The 16,609-nt window shown below is 41.7% G+C and overlaps 1 protein-coding gene across 6 annotated transcripts in view; it reads left to right on the top strand.

Moving 5' to 3' along the window:
• ZHX2 (zinc fingers and homeoboxes 2) overlaps nucleotides 1-16,609 on the top strand; it is a 113,293-nt gene that overhangs the window by 79,066 nt on the left and 17,618 nt on the right. The window contains exon 2 of one of the 6 annotated variants that reach the window (XM_073330228.2): nucleotides 14,963-15,130. The exons of 4 other annotated variants lie outside the window; for them this stretch is intronic. The gene's annotated coding sequence lies outside the window, so the exon portion shown is untranslated. Of the gene's footprint in view, nucleotides 1-1,846; nucleotides 2,167-14,962; nucleotides 15,131-16,609 lie in introns of all 6 variants that reach the window. One more of the 6 variants, XM_073330226.2, reaches the window with a different exon arrangement.

Raw genomic sequence — 16,609 nt, 5'->3', positions numbered from 1 at the left:
CCAAGTGTTGAGATGCGGGGGTGGGGGGGAAAGAGGCCAAATGATGATGTCACTGTCTCTCTTTTATACCTTCTTCCAGCTGCTTGAAAGATCCTTGCTGTGATATGGGGGTCTGTCAGTCTTAGGGTGACCAAATATCCTGATTTTATAGGGACACTCCCGATATTTGGGGCTTTTTCTTATATAGGCTCCTATTACCCCCCCTCCCCGATTTTTCACACTTGCTATCTAGTCAGCGTCCATTGGTCAAACAGTCATCATTGCCTACCTCCTCTAAGGAGCCTCTGGGATAGTGGATTGTTTTCTTGATGGGCCATTAACGCACTCTGGGCCCTCCTTTGTTGCAACTTGTTTCCCAACCTCACAAAGTCTTTCAGTAACATATATAGCAATACTTCATAGCTTCACATACAATGACAGCACATACAATCCAACAGAATATTAATGTTCGACAGATCAAGACTTTTAAAATGATACCTCACAAGGCTTACTTTGTACAAAACATATAATTATATAACCGTGGTGAAGACGAGGGTTCCAGGGTGCTTACTTTGAGGTACAGAGTGTCCTACATAGTGCAAAAGGAGATTTGAAGAATAAAGGAAAATGCAGTTTGAATTTTTCAGATAGAGTCCCACCAATGAAGGCACTAGCAAAGGGCATGTGAGGGGACTAGTTAAGGGAGAAAGACACAAAATGTGTAGTGTGATCCATCTCCTGATGTGCCAAACTGAAATTGCATTTAAAAAAACTCACCCTGGCTATCAGAAAGCTGGCCTCAATAAAATGGACCCACAAGCAGATCAGTGCAATGCCAGGAATGGAGATGATAGAAAAGAATGATGATGTCATCAAAAGACAGATCACAACTTTGGCACAAATTGCATCTCAGCTGGGATTTGGGAAAGGGGAAGTGATCACAGCAAGCAGATCACTGCCACTGCAATAAGAATCTTAAGAATAAAGACAGGTTTCAGAGTAGCAGCCGTGTTAGTCTGTATCCGCAAAAAGAACAGGAGTACTTGTGGCACCTTAGACACACACACAATCTATATCTTCTTACTATATGTTCCATTCTATGCATCCGATGAAGTGAGCTGTAGCCAACGAAAGCTTATACTCAAATAAATTCGTTAGTCTTTAAGGTGCCACAAGTACTCCTGTTCTTCTTAAGAATAAAGTAACTTTTATACAACACAGATAATTATAGCAGTAGATTTCTTTTTCTTGGACTCCCAGAGAATACTAAAGAAAATGGGCCCTATATATATCCTACAGTAAATGGATGCCTGTTGCTTTGGCTCTACAAGTATAATCCTTCCAGATCTAATTTTCTCGGTTTTACAGAATTGTCTTGAGTATGGGTGCTGGAACCAGGGGTGCTGGGCGTGCTGCTGCACCCCATGGCTTGAAGTATTTTCCATCGTTTACAGTTTGGTTCAATGGCTCTCAGCACCCTATCTTTACAAATTGTTCCAGCAGCCCTGCGTGAGACCCTCCCAACAAGAATAACTCTAGATTGCTCCATTAAATAGGCATAATCAGCACAGAATTTTGCCAGTGATAAGGAAGCAGGATATTGTTTAGAAGGGACAGAAAATCCCTGGATTTTCCCTGCTTTAACTAGAATCAGATTTGGATCCAAAATAGTTACAGAAAACTATTGGACTGGGTTGCACGGCTACATTTTACGCATAAGATATATAGGCATGTGCCCAGGACCCCAGCCGCTGGAGAGGTGTGATAATGCTAAAACCTAGGCTTTCATTTAAATGAAAAAATTGTTTCTAGCCTTTATTGTCGCAAAAGAAAGCTTGAAAACGTGACCCATGTTTAATTGCTGCAGGGCTGTCTTCAGACTGCTTCCAGGAGAACTCCAGGAGCAACTTCAAGTATCCTTCACTAGAGCCAGGGAGAAGCTGTCAAGCTTCCACCTGCCTCCATGCAGGCCAGGCCCCTTCTCTGGATGGGGGGAGCCTGTCACTTCTGTGATTCTGGGAGCAATCCCCTGCTGCCGTTCAGGGGATGAAAGTAGCCTAGGCTCCCATCGCTGCCTGAGGAGACGGCACTAGCACCAGTCCACCCGCTCTACTGGAGTGGTGGCCGTGGGGGTCCACATGAGACAGTGCCTATGACCCCAGATTGCCTTAATCCAGACCTGTGTGGGTGAGTAGAATGATTTTAGGCAGCATTGCTCAAGTGATTTATTAATGTAATCTGCCTTTTCTGTTTCGGAAACAATATATTGAATATACTGTAGTATAAAAATTAAACATCTGGGGGCGGTGGGGGTGTCCTATAAAAACAAAACACCACCACCTGTGAATGCATTTAAAAGCTCTACAGAGCTGGTTACCAGTTTGAGATAAGATCCATTCAAAAGAGAGATGTAAAATTGTTGCCTTTCTCTGATGTCTTCAGTTTCCTGAAGTAACTCGATTCTTAGATTAGAGAAACCAAGATGGAGCTTTTAGCACTCTTTCCCCTCCCCTTTCCCCAGCCCCCCAAAAAATGTATTTTAGTGCTAGCTGGTTACAAAATCAGCAGTTCTTGGAACTTCAGAGTAATTTGTGAATCTTTTCCTCTTGTGAGGGTTTTGTGTATTTTACTGCCAGATGTACTACTGGCTGTTGACATGTCTGTTGTCGTTTAAAGACTGATTGTTTATTTGTTTGGGGCCTTTTTTGCAGAGTCGAGGAAAGGAGGAGTGGAACTGAGTGAGAAACTAGTATATAGTCTGGTCTAGGGTTGCCAGGTGTCCAGTTTTTGACTGCAAAGTCCAGTCAAAAAGGGGACCTGGCAGTGTCTGGTCAGATGTACTGACTGAGGATACCAAAAATCCAGAACCAAAGGAGATGGGAGGGAGGCACCGGGTCATCAACCCGCACCAGCCCCTGTTCAGCTGGGGCTGCTTCCTACCTGCATCTTGTGGGAAGGCAGCAGGCTCCACATCAGGCTGCAGTTCCCATCCCAGCCCTGGAGCAGAGGAAGCAACGAGGAAGGAGGAGGGGAAAAAGCAGAAAGCAATGGAGGGAGAGGAATGAGAAGGGGGGCGGGGCCTTGGGGGAAGAGGCGGAGCAGGGGCGAGGCCTTTTAGGGGAAAAGGTGGAACAGGGGGCAGGACCTCAGGGGGAAGAGGCGGGGGGGGAGGTTCCAGTTTTCAGAAATTAGAAATTTGGCAATGCTAGTCTGGTCTCCTTGCTGTCCTCCTTCTTTCGACCTGTCTGTAGCTCTTCTCATGCTTTTCACACTTTGTGATCCTCCTGTACTGCATTGTAGATTATTAACGTCTTGTTCTGACTGAGAAAACATGTATTTTAGCACTCTGCAAAACTCAGCCTTTTGTGTTCACAGGGGCCTCATGAAGATTTTTTTTTTTGCAGGGGGTGGGGAGCGAGTGAGTCATACCCTTAGTTGCACCTTCAATTTGTGGGTTATTTTGAAATTAAGATTCCAAGAGAAATTCACATGACACTGTGAAGTTCTGTGCTGTGTTTGGATTCAAACAGAATTTTGACTGGCTTCTGACTGAAAACATCTTTCCATTCCATTTGGCTTGAAAGGCAGTCCAGGCTGCGCAAAGTACAGTTCTTTACTGAAATAATTATATGTAGAATTTTTATAACACCTTCCATCTGAGATTTTCAAAGTGCCTCGTTGACAAACAGGCCTCACCATATCCCTGCAAATTAGGGGCATACTGTTGAGCACAGGTCAGAGATGTGGAAACGGAGAAATAGAAAGATATTAACACTTTCTTTCAATTTCCCCTTCCCCCCTGCGAAATTTAGCCTTTAGAGAATCCATCATGTCTAGCAACCACAGAACAGCACTGGGGTTTAGAGCAGGAGGAAAGAAGTTGAGGGAGGAATAAGAACCATAAAACATAAAAGGAAAACTGAAGTATGACATTGAAGTGATGTTACAAACCTAGGCCTAGATCCTGCTTCCCTTCCACTGATTCAGATGGGCGTAGGATTGTGAAGCTTTGAGTTTATTTACACTTTTGTACTTCCATTAGCTGTGTTTTATTTTGCACTTGCTGTATTTCATTCATCCTAATATAATCCTTTTGGAGAAGGGCTAATACATTCTGCCTTTTGCATGAATACACTAGTTACAAGAAGTATTTAAAATAATTTCTTCAAATACTTGATAAAGAAATAAAGCTGTTAAATGCCTAGACTTAGCATGCACCAAAAAAGGCAAAATCAAATAACAAGTGGACCTACTAAGTGGGAACTGAGAATTATTTCTCTAAGTGGATGTTTTCTGTATGCCTAACCCAGTGTTTTCTTTGTAAAACAAGAGATCCCTCCTACTCATTGAAATGTCCATATGTAATTCCCTGTTTCTGCTTTTTTGACCCATTGCTCAAGATACATTATAGCAATCTTATTTATCTGCACATATTTTCTCCCTGACATCCATATTGCTTTCTCCCACACCAGTCCATACAAAGCAATGCTGCTAAGGACCACATTCCTTGCCTGTGGATCTGATCTGATCTTGTCACATGCAGTACACCCCTCTGAATTCCTGTCTTGGCTTACCCCTGTATTCCATTCCAGATTGTTCAAGCTTCCTGTCCTCCTCTTCAACACCAACACCACCCCCCTCCACACACACACACTCTTATCTGATTTTTTTCTCTTATGATGTCATCCCAGTCCTCCACTCCACCAGTGATGTCAGCCTCAGTACCCCATATGTCTGCGTTTCACAATCACCTCTTCACTTTATTCCATGCTGCCCCCTCAGCATGGGCCATCTTTCCTGAGCTGCAGTACAAAGCCACTGCTCTCTTCTCATTCAAATCCTTCTCAAAGACCCTCTCTTTCTGCAGTGCTTACAAGAGACTAAGGGCCAGATTTTCAGGGGTGCTGAGTACCTTTTCCTCTCATTGACTTCAGTTGAAATCCTGGGGGCTCAGCACCTCTGAAAGATTTCTGGTCCGCTGAATTTGATGGGAATCCATTCATTGGTTTCATGGCCACTGGACTAAGTCTAAGTCACGTCAAATACTTACTAATTTTATTTATCTTCAGTCCATCATCCTGTGCTCTGTGTGTTGCAGAGCAGTTACATAATTTGATTAGGTTTCAGAGTAGCAGCCATGTTAGTCTGTATTCGCAAAAAGAAAAGGAGTACTTGTGGCACCTTAGAGACTAACCAATTTATCTGAGCATAAGCTTTCGTGAGCTACAGCTCACTTCATCCGATGAAGTGAGCTGTAGCTCACGAAAGCTTATGCTCAAATAAATTGGTTAGTCTCTAAGGTGCCACAAGTACTCCTTTTCTTATTGCATAATTTGGTTACTGTTCTCTGTGTGCAACTACTAACTGACAGGGTTTAGCAAAAAAAACTTCTCCAAAGAGGAGGTTATTACAGATTTATTCACTACTTCTTGCACCTTCCTTTAAGAATCTGGTATCTATCTGAGAGAGGACATCAGAAACCAATGGCAGTTCTAAGGATGAATGTGCCGTGCAAAGTGTAAAGCAAGTGATTGATATTGCTCTAGTTTGATCACACCATCTATAAAGCTACTTGAGGGCAAGAAGAATCCTGGAATTCAATGAGCAATATATTTGAGTCTCTAGTAAAAGAACATAAGAATGGCCATACTGGGTCAGACCAATGGTTCATCTAGGGCAGTACCCTGTCTTCTGACAGTGGCCAATGCCAGGTGCTTCAGAGGGAATGAACAGAACAGGCAATCATCAAGTGATCCATCCACTATTGTCCACTCCTAGCTTCTGGCAAACGGAGATTAGGGACACTCAGAACATGGTGTTGCATACCTCCCCATCCTAACTAATAGCCATTCATAGACCTTTCCTCCATGAACTTATCTAGTTCTTTTTTGAACCCTGTCATATTTTTGGCCTTCACAACATACCCTGGCAAGAAGTTCCACAGGTTGACACTGCATTGTGTGAAGAAATACTTCCTTTTGTTTGTTCTAAACCTGCTGCCCATTAATTTAATTAGGTGATCCCTAGTTCTTGTGTTATGTGAAGGAGTAAATAACATTTCCATGTTCACTTTCTCCACACCAGTCAAGATTTTATAGACTTCCATCCTATCACCTCTTAGTCGTCTCTTTTCCAAGCTGAAAAGTCCCAGTCTTTTTAATCTCGCCTCATAAGGAAGCTGTTCCATACCCCTAATAATTTTTGTTGCCCTTTTCTGAACCTTTTCCAATTCTAATATATCTTTTTTTGAGATGTGGTGACCGATTTGCACACAGTATTCAAGGTGTGGATGTACAATGAATTTATATAGAGGCATCATGATATTTTCTGACTTGTTAGCTATCCTTTTCCTAATGGTTCCTAACATTCTGATAGCTTTTTTGACTGCTGCTGCACACTGAGCAGATTTTGTTGAGAGGATTATCCACATTGACTCCCAACATCTTTCTTGAGTGGTAACAGCTCATTTAGACCCCATTATTTTGTATTTATAGTGGGGAATCAGGATTATGTTTTCCAATGTGCTTTACTTTGCATGGATCAACACTGAATTTCAGCTGTCATTTTGTTGCCCAGTTTTGTGTGAGTCATTTGTAACTCTTTGCAGTCTGCTTTGGATATAACAATATTGAGTAATTTTGTGTCATCTTCAAATTTTGATACCTCATTGTTTTACCCATTTTTTCCAGATAATTTATTAATATCTCGAGCAGCACTGGTCCCGGTACAGATCCCTGGGGGACACCATTATTTATCTCTCTCCATTCTAAAAAATGACCATTTTTTCCTCCTATCTGTTTCCTATCTTTTAATCAATTACTGATCCATGAGAGGACCTTCCCTCTTTTCTGATGACTCCTTACTTTGCTTAAGAGCCTTTGATGAGGGACCTTGTCAAAGGTTTTCTGTAAATCCAAATACACTATATCCACTGGACCGCCCTTGTCCACATTTGTTGACCCCGACAAAGAATTCTAACAGATTGGCCAGGCACAATTGCCCTTTACAAAAGCCATATTGATTCTTCCCCAACAAATTGTTTTGTATGTTTCCAAACCAGCTAATGTTGCAAAGAGGCCCACTGATAGGGTTGCCAGGTGTCCATTTTTTTGACTGGAACACCCAGCCATTAAAAGCCCAGTTGGCGGAGCTGGTAGGCTCCCTACGTGCCTCCGTAAGGGGCCGGCATTTCCGTCCTCTGGCTCCTAGGCGCAGGGGTCATCAGGGGGGCTCCAGGCACTGGAGCCTGAATCTCCGCCCACGCCTGAATCCCTGTCCCAGCCCTGAGTAGGGTGACCAGATGTCCCAATTTAATAGGGACAGTCTTGATATTTGGGGCTTTTTCTTATATAGGCACCTATTACCCCCTTCCCGATTTTTCACATTTGCTGTCTGGTCACCCTAGCCCTGAGCCCCCTCCCGCACCCAAACTCCCTCCTAGAGCCTGCACCCCAATCTCCTGCCACAGCCCTGAGCCCCCTCCCATACCCAAACTCCCTCCTGGAGCCCACACCCCCTCCTGCACTCCAACCCCCTGCCACAGCCCTGAGCCCCTTCCTACAGCAAAACTCCCTCCAAGAGCCTGTACCCCCTCCCACACTGCCTCAGCCTGAAGCCCCCTCCCACACTCCAAACCCCTGATCCCCAGCCCGGAGCCTCCTCCTGCACCTCAAACCCCTCATCCCTGGCCCCATCCCAGAGCTCAGACTCCCAGCCAGAGCCTGCACCCCCTCCTACTACCCAACTCCTTGCCCCAGCCCAGTGAAAATGAATGAGTAAGGGTGGGGAAGAGTGAGCAACAGAGGGAGGGGGGATGGAGTGAGCGGGGGCTGGGCCTCAGGGAAGGGGCAGGAGGCGGGACAAGTATGTTCGGTTTTGTGCAATTAGAAAGTTGGCAGCCTTACCCACTGAGAGAGAACACCATAATCTGTCTGAGACTCATCACTCTTTGCTGTAATTCAGATTAGAATTAGCAGTAATTAATGCTACAAAAAATTTGCTTGCTTCCTTGTGTCTTCCCTGCCTGCCCATTTAAAATGGGAAGAAAGGGAGTGTAAGTTTGAGAGAGAGGTTTGTTTTTTTCCACTGGGCTATGCACAATCAATTTTGGGTGGCAAGGGGAAAGAATTGCCTTGTGCACCCAAATTCTAGCATGTACAGAGGCCTTTTGTGACCTTGCCAAATCTTTGTTGTAGCAAACCATTACTGTGCAAAGAGGGCAATGGCTTTACACTGTGTCAAATCTGAGTGGTGAAATACGCTTAGGAGAGGAAGGGGAAGCTCGTTCTATCATGTGATCTGAAATGGCAAAGCGTGTTTGTTTGCCATTGTGCCTAATAGATGCCTGATTTGCAAGTAGTAATGCTTAATAAACTGTAAAAGCACACCTGAAATATCAGGCATTATATGGTTGGACAGTCCTTTTCCCTAGGAATGGGCACTGTTTGAAAGGTTTTCTAGCAGGGATGTGTGTTTGCAAACTATCCTTATATTCTCACCCACTTCGCAAGTGAGGGGTGCATTGTCCTAAAGGAAACATGTATCTGAGTCTAAGTTTAATTTCCTGTATTTGAGACTCTTTTCTTAACTCTTGAAGTAGTTATTGTCTCATTTGTTACAAAATGAAACCAACTTCACTGACTATCATTTCATAGAGTGCATTTTTGAAAAACTTAACTATATCCACAATTTAGAGGTTGATGGGAAGGCCGAATTCAGTGTAATTATAATGATGGTTTTCATTTGTGAAGTTGCTACCATGGAAGCTAGGTACAATGATTCTTGAGCCAGTTCGCTGAAAGCAGCATGCTGTTCAGTTTCTTATTATTCTAAATAAATGTGTTGCTTGTGAGAGATGCTGGGAGACTGTGTACCCTACTGTTATTAAACAGTGGGTGTTGTGAGAATAAATACACAAAAAAGATTGTAAGGTGCCCAGATACTACAGTGATGTGGGTCATATAAGTTCCACAGATAGATAAGTACCTAAGATAGAAGTCTGTGTGTTTAGAGGGGACACAGAAAGGTATACTTTCCAATTGCTGCAAGGGATTTTAGCTTACATTAATGGAAATCACCTGGCAACACTTGAAAAAAAAAAAAATGTCCCCTAGCTGTGGCGTTGCATTTTGATGGGCATCTACAGAATACTTTTGAAAATGATTTTTCCTTTCAACAAGTTACAATAAGATAAATTTTAATTAAAAAATATGTGACAAGATTAGATTGGATCCCAGTTATATCTTTGCACAAAAGCCTCTCATTTAAAACTAAATCCTCTAATCACCATGGGATTAAAAAAATAGAGAGACAAGAAAACCTAACCATTTTAAAATACTCCCTAGTCAAGTACTGTATTCCTTGTATCATTTTGGCTATGCTTTAAAAAGGAAACCATCACCACCACCACCTGTACAAAGTAATCCGTCACAATGGGGCCATATAGATTTGGCCAGCTGATCTCCATCAAAAGCTTCTCTGTCTTATAAAAATACTTTTGCACAAGATCTTTGTGATATCTTGGGGTGTGTTTCTTTTAAAAGCTAGGAGAGGCAAGTTTTATGTTAATATCATCCAGTGCTGACTGTGACTGCAGGGGAACTAGATAAAACTTTAGGAAGAAGCTGTACCAAACAAACTGCTTTCTCCACTGACGGGAAAAATAAAGGCTGGAGTACAAGGCTGAGATTTTCAAAATGGGTGCCTGAGGTTCATCTCCTAAATCCGTATTTAGGTCCTGACTCAGCCAGGAACTTAAGGATGTGAGTAGTACCAAAGACTTCAGTGGGACTGACTTTTCTGTGCTTAAAGCTAGATGTGCATAAGAACCTGGCTGAATCAGGGTTTTAGGTACCAAAATAAGGGACCTGATTTTCTTGGGTGCTAAGCACACAGCAGCTACCCTTGGCTTAATTTGAGAGGTACTGGATGCTCAGAGCCTATGAAAACCAAGCTATTTATTTAGGTGCCTAAATATGGAATAAGGACTCCTATTTTTTAAACATATTTCTGAGAGCATAGTTATTGTGCAAATACTTCTGCTGTGGTTTCCCCTGTAGTGCATCCTGCACCATTCCCTATAGTGTTAAGGCACTGAAACCTCAGGAGTTCACTTTTAGTAAAGGGTTTTAAATCTGGTTTACTTTAATTCCAGGTTGGAACCGGTGATTTAAAAATGGGAACTACTGAGATGAGATGCTAAAAAAGGGCTCTGGGCTGAACTGAAGTTCACTTTTCATGAACCTTGCCAATTTAAATGACTACAAGTGATAAGTGGCATCAGTGGCAAGAGAGAGATAAAGGAGGAAAATAAGGGAAATGGGGAAAACAGCTTTATATTGGGAGTCAGGTTGAAAACACCATGTGGGAGGAAGATTTTAAGCTATACCGTTCTCAGATTACCCTCTCCTGATCTGTAAAAAAAGGCTCAGTGAAATAGTGATCCTCCTTCAACAGTGTAAAGATGAAGTACATAGAGAAGCCCCTGAGAGAAAGGAAATAAAGTAGTTAGATAGTGACCCACCTGCATAATAAATCATTTAAATCATGCAGCCCATCCAGTTGTTTTGATAGTGCATCTTGACGGGTTGCCACACGTGCAGCAGAAACGTCTTAAGCATTTGATAGCCCCTTATTTTATATATAACTTTTATATATATACATTTATTTTGCTTTCCACCTCTGCTAGATTCTCCTGTGGAGTCCTTCTCCTATGCAACAGTAATATTACAAACCCTAAGCTTTCAAAAATCATGAGCCAGGCCCCCCAAAATCATGAAATTGACTTAAAAATCATTATATATATATATATATGGTTCTTTCTATTTGCCTTCTGGTGCTGAGGCTTTAAGAACTTCAAATATCACAAAACTAACAAAATTACAGCTGCTGGCAACACTGAACAGGTGTCCAATATGTAAAGGCAGCACAATGGGTGTGTCATGGACAGCAGGGATCAAACCCAGAATCTCTGGATCTGAAAGGATGAACAGCTATGCGTGAGCTAAAAGACACATCTCTCTTAGCCAAGGCTGATTCTGTAGGCTTATCGACCTCTCTGTGTGACCCAGTCAGCAGATTGAATAAGCATGAGTTACAAATGTACATCATTAGTTTTTCAGTCTTTTGTTTTGTTGTTCCATTCTATAAGGTATATACTAAGAACTTTCCTAACTGGTCGATAATCTACTCAAACAAAAGTCTATGGGGCGGGGGGGAGGCTGAAAGGAGTATACATCATTCAAACACGTCCTTTTGATTATATGCAGGTTTTTTCGTTCCCTTCTGGGTTTTTTTTTTTCCAAATTAAAAAGTTTTCAGTGCTTGTGAAAGGTGCTAGATTGTTGATGCTGGAAACTGAAGCCCAAAATTCACGGAGCAGGTACAGCAGGGAAAGCTTTCCCACAACAAACCCCAGCGTGCCTCAACCTTCATTGCAGAAATCACTTGCAGAAGTGAGTCTCCACGTATATTTAATCCTTGGCATTTCTGCTGAGACTTAAATCAGGCATTGAATGCCCCTAACTATGCTGGTTTACTGGGGAGGGGGAGCTTTTAGCACAATAAGTTTTCTCCTCTGTGAAATCCTCTGGGCACTGCTTGGCTTCCTGTATCATTCGTGACATGTGCCATATGTTGTCTTTGTCAAGCCAGAGAACAGTGCTTTATGGGATATTTTTCAACAAACTAAAGGTCTTTTAAAAAGGCAGTTAAAACTTGTTTCCGTGCTGAATGCCCCATACGGTAGGAATGTCCAGCAGGTACAAATAGGCTTAACTCTGTTTTCTTTAACTTTGCAATTCAACTTTAAAAGCATTCATGAGTGCCTGTAAATTGATGTTGTTGCATGGAAAAGGTAATTTTTGTCTGGTTAGATGGAAAGATTGTATAATTCTTAGTGTAAACAGATGCATTTGTGGAGAGGACTGGTGCTAGAAACACAAAAGGGTAAACACTTTGTCCTATTGCTTAAAAACTGTAAACATATGAAGAGAAGAAATCAAATGATGAAGGACCTGGCTTGATCCTAGACTGTCCAATTTTCCTTGTGGTCTGGGGACACATAACCTGGTAGAGTTCTTACCTTATGTTTGAAGTGGATAAAAGTACTTCAGTGTGAGAATGTATTCCATGTAGGTGGGGAACCGCTGTAATGGAAGACACAGGAAGGAGAAAAGAAACCCAGGAGATGCCATTTAGATGTTCCATCTTAACAAATGGAGTTGATTTCTAAAAGTTGCTAGAATGAAGAGTGGTCCTTTAACCTCCCCTCCTCCCTCCTCCCCCCCCCCCCCCCCCCCCCGGGATAACTCACTCTTCTGTAAAGGCATCAACTGTGCTACAAAAGAGAAGAAACTAAATACTCATACAAATAATTTTCTCCATGTCAAATCAAATGTGGAAGCAGCTGGGGTTTACCAGTGTAGTGGAGGGTGCGATCTAGAAATACATTTTCTATTCTGTATCTGTAAATCATGTGCTTCCCATCTTATGGCCTTAGTTAAAGCCAATATGGAAAAAGTTAATCCAGGGATGGGAATTCAACCAGCTGAATAGGCAGGGAATTAGAGTGCCTAGGGTAATTGTGTTGTAATTTTATACTTTTCCTATTAAGAAAACTCAGAGTCAACTTTTTAAAAACTCTTTTTAGAAATCCAGAGATTGATTTTATTTTTTTACATATACACAAACAAAAACAAAAAAAACAACAAACCACAACTTTACTACCAACATTTTTTTTACACAGTGCACAATTAACCCATAGAACTTACTGCCACTGGAAATAATTGAGGCCAAGGACTTGAAAAGAGGACAGACATTTCGGTGACAATTGAGAACACTCACTATTACAAATAAGTAGGATATTTTAAAATATAGTTTTGAAAAGATATAAACCTTCATGCCATGCCTGCAGAAACAGTCTGTTCCAGTGAATAGAGCACTGGACAAGAAGTATGGAAACAGGGATTCCATCCCCAGCTTTGCCACTGATCTGCTGTTTGACCCTTGGACAAGTCACTTCACCTCCCAGTGTCCATTTTCCCTCCCACCTCTTGTCTGTTTAGCCTGTAAGCTCTTCTAGACAGAGACTGTCTCTTACTATGTTTGTGCAGTGTTTGCCAGATGGAGGCCCTCATCATGGGTGGCACCACCATGCATTACTGTACTGCAAATAATTATGTTTCAGGGTGTAAACTAACCACAAAGTGAAAAAGGGTTAGGGGAGAAACTTCCCTTTTGGACAGATTAGTCCGTGATGATCCAAAATACAAAGTCAGGGTCAACATTTTCTGACCTGAGATTGTAAGAGGCAGGCTCCTAAAACTGTACTCGGGCAACTAAATATAAGCAGCCTGAGAAGGTGCTAAGATCCTGAATCTCCCGTTGATTTCACTGGGACAAATGAGTGTCTTTTGCACTTATATTTAGGACCGTAAACATGGATGTAAGTGCCTACCTTTAAGCCGTCAACTGTAAATATTCCGACTGATGATCCTAGCTGGGAATTTTTTTTTAAAAGTCACGGCACACAGTATTTTAGTTTAATATTAAACTTAACTGGGAAGGGACTGTCCACTTGTGTATGTACAATAGCTCGTGTAGCCCTGATTCCGTGTGAGGCCTTGGACTCTTAGCAATGCAAATGACAAAGTTTATTTTTCATTATGAAAGTCTTAAAATAGCTGTCGTCTATAGTTTAAAAGTATGCAATGAGAACAAAGAACCTGTATAAATTATATAACATTTACTGGTATGTCTTGGTTTGATAAGGCCTCTCCCAGTATACATGATTTTATACCATAATAAGCCCAAATCACTATCACACTGGTCATATACAAGCCAAATTTGTTTAAAGACAAAAGGGAAGATTTTCAATGACACAGAGGGGAGTTAGACACACAACTCCTATTGGCTTTAATAATAATAAATACCACACTCCTAGTCAGTAGATCTCAAAGTGCATCACAATCTATAATGCATTTACTCTCACAATGTCCCTACAAGGTAGGGCAGTGCTATTATCTCCATCTTACAGATGGGGAACTAAAGTTCAAAGAGGCGAAGTAACTTGCCCAAGGTCACACAGGAAGTCTGTGGCAGAACAGGGAACTGATCCCAGGTTTCCCAAGTCCTAGGCTAGTGCTGTTACCACTGGGTCATCCTTCCTCTGCAGTCAGTACCCCTTGGTGCCTTTGAAAATTTCCCCTTTGAAAATTTCCTACCCTCCCAATGCCCCCAAAAAACAACATGGAATCTTGTTCTATATTTAATTGGCTGGCTATAGTGATGAAGACCAGTGACTAAAGTGACTAGTGATTTGGGGTGCTTCCTTTAAAGGTACCTTAAGGGGCACCTTAAGAGGGCCTGATTTTGTCGGAAAGTCCAGCCCTTTGTAGTGTTCCAGGGTGGGTGCCGAAAAAGCAGAGTGCCCAGAATCACTAGTCGCTTTTGGAAATCTTGACCATATGATTTTATAAGAAAGAAAAACTACAAATCACTTTTTTTCCTTTAGTCACAGAATTCTAGGTGTCAACGAACAGCCATAATCATGAACACCTGGATGTTTTCAAATTGTGTTTATGGCAATATAACATTGTTTATTTCATTTTGTCACTGCTAACATACATGAAGTAGTGTATGGGGGGAGGGACAGCTCAGTGGTTTGAGTATTGGCCTGCTAAACCAAGGGTTGTGAGTTCAATCCTTGAGGGGGCTATTTAGGGGTCTGGGGCAAAAATTGGGGATTGGTCCTGCTTTGAACAGGGGTTTGGACTAGATGACCTCCTGAGGTCCCTTCCAACCCTGATATTCTATGAAGCTAAAGTAATAGAATAATTCAAATTGTACAGAAGTTTATCTTTAACATTAACCTAATAAATTAACATTTCCACACAAGTATTATAAATCTTATTCAGAACCATTTCCATTTATCTCACCTTCTAATTCCATTTTCTTCTAATTCCATTTTATTCAACCTACAAAGAATCAAAAGGGTCTCAAGCCTCTAGCCAGCTCCAACATGAATAGAAGTTTAGAAGATCTAGTCTGTATTCCCCAGCACATTGTCCAAATGTAAACCGTGTTCCAACTTCCAAGTGTGAGATCATCCCAAAATTTTTCCCTCCTTCTACTATTTTCTTCTGTAAATCACGTAAGTCATAACCAGCCACTATATATGAACCTTCTTATGGGTCTCATTTGCCCGGGTCCATTTATGCTTATTCATTGTACATGATTAAAATGTGCTGAGCATGTAATTACAGTAGAACGTAATGGCATTTTCACTATCCTAGTTGTTATGCTTTTTTAAATTACTGCAACTGCTGCATACTAAAAACAGTTGTGGGGGGAGAAAACACTATCCCGTGTATGTTCCTTTTCATACCCTGAAATGTAACTCTCATCCCACATCCCTGGATTTGTAAGGGAATAATATTCTGTCAACATGAACATGCATTTAGCTTTTCTGAATGGAGACAGGATAATAACTCTAATATACTGCACACCTTTACCCTCTCCCCTCCCATGTTCTTTGTGTGGTGAAAAATGGGGGGTGTTGTATGATAATCGACCGTGTAATGTTAATTAAAATCTGCACTGACCTAAACTCCTCGAGTATGACTTTTGCATAGCCATGCCTCTTGGAATCAAGTGTTTCAAAGTCAAGCATGCACATCTACACTTTGAGTCTTGTAGAAGATGTGCACACACAAGTCTAAAAGGTATGGGGAGAGGATGCCATCAATGAAGCAAGTCAGAAATTAACTAGCCAGTTCAGGTATAGAGTAGATGCAGCATTGCAGAGTGCTTGGCTTTAGAGCACTGATTGTGGTAAGAAATTCTGTTGCTAAGAGGAAATAAATGCAACTGATTTTCTACTTTATAAAGTGCTCATGCAGTTTGTGAGTTGATAGAAACAGTGTCTGAATGGCATCTAAGAGGAATGAATGTAGACTGTAGTTGTTTTTCAATCAGATTGATTTGTTGCACTGTAAACTGGGATAATATCCTGAAACCTGAAGGCATAAAGACTTGGATGCTCTCTGTCAGAGATGTCCCTTCTAGCAAGCTTCAACGTGTGTTCCCCAGCTGCTTCATCTGTAAATCGCTGCGAGGAACGGGTTCCAAAGAAAAGAATTGGAGAACTGTGTGAGGCAGTTCAGAACTCAGTGAAATTAGACATCCGATCTGGGGCATTGTTTCTTGTAGCTTTTATATTGTTACAGTTTTGAGTCATAGGGTGCAATTCATTCCTTGAGTTGTGGAGACTAATGTTTGTGTTCAGGAAATTTATTATCAAGAACATACTTTTTATGGAGATTAGGCTACTGATCAATTAAACCAAAAGATTAGCAAAAAAGCCCCAACCCTCTCTGTTCAAAGTGGCGACACCACTCACACCCTTTCTATATCTTGGAAGTGAAACCCCAATTTTTTGTTTGTTTGAATTTATATTTTATTTTGATTGTTGTTGTTCTTTTCCCTGCCACAAATTCCTGGACGAAGACAGGTGCTGGGGTTTCTCTGTGCTGATGTATGGCAGAGCAGACAACTGAGTAAGACAGATCAGTTAGATTCTGTTAGCATGACAAGCCATACAAGGGATGCCAAAGTGTGTCGAGAGGAAGGT

The sequence above is a fragment of the Lepidochelys kempii genome, chromosome 2, assembly GCF_965140285.1.
Source record: "Lepidochelys kempii isolate rLepKem1 chromosome 2, rLepKem1.hap1, whole genome shotgun sequence".
In the NCBI taxonomy this organism is placed as follows: Eukaryota; Metazoa; Chordata; order Testudines; family Cheloniidae; genus Lepidochelys; species Lepidochelys kempii.
Note: the sequence above shows the minus strand (reverse complement) of the source record. Positions and strands in the feature narration are given on the sequence as shown.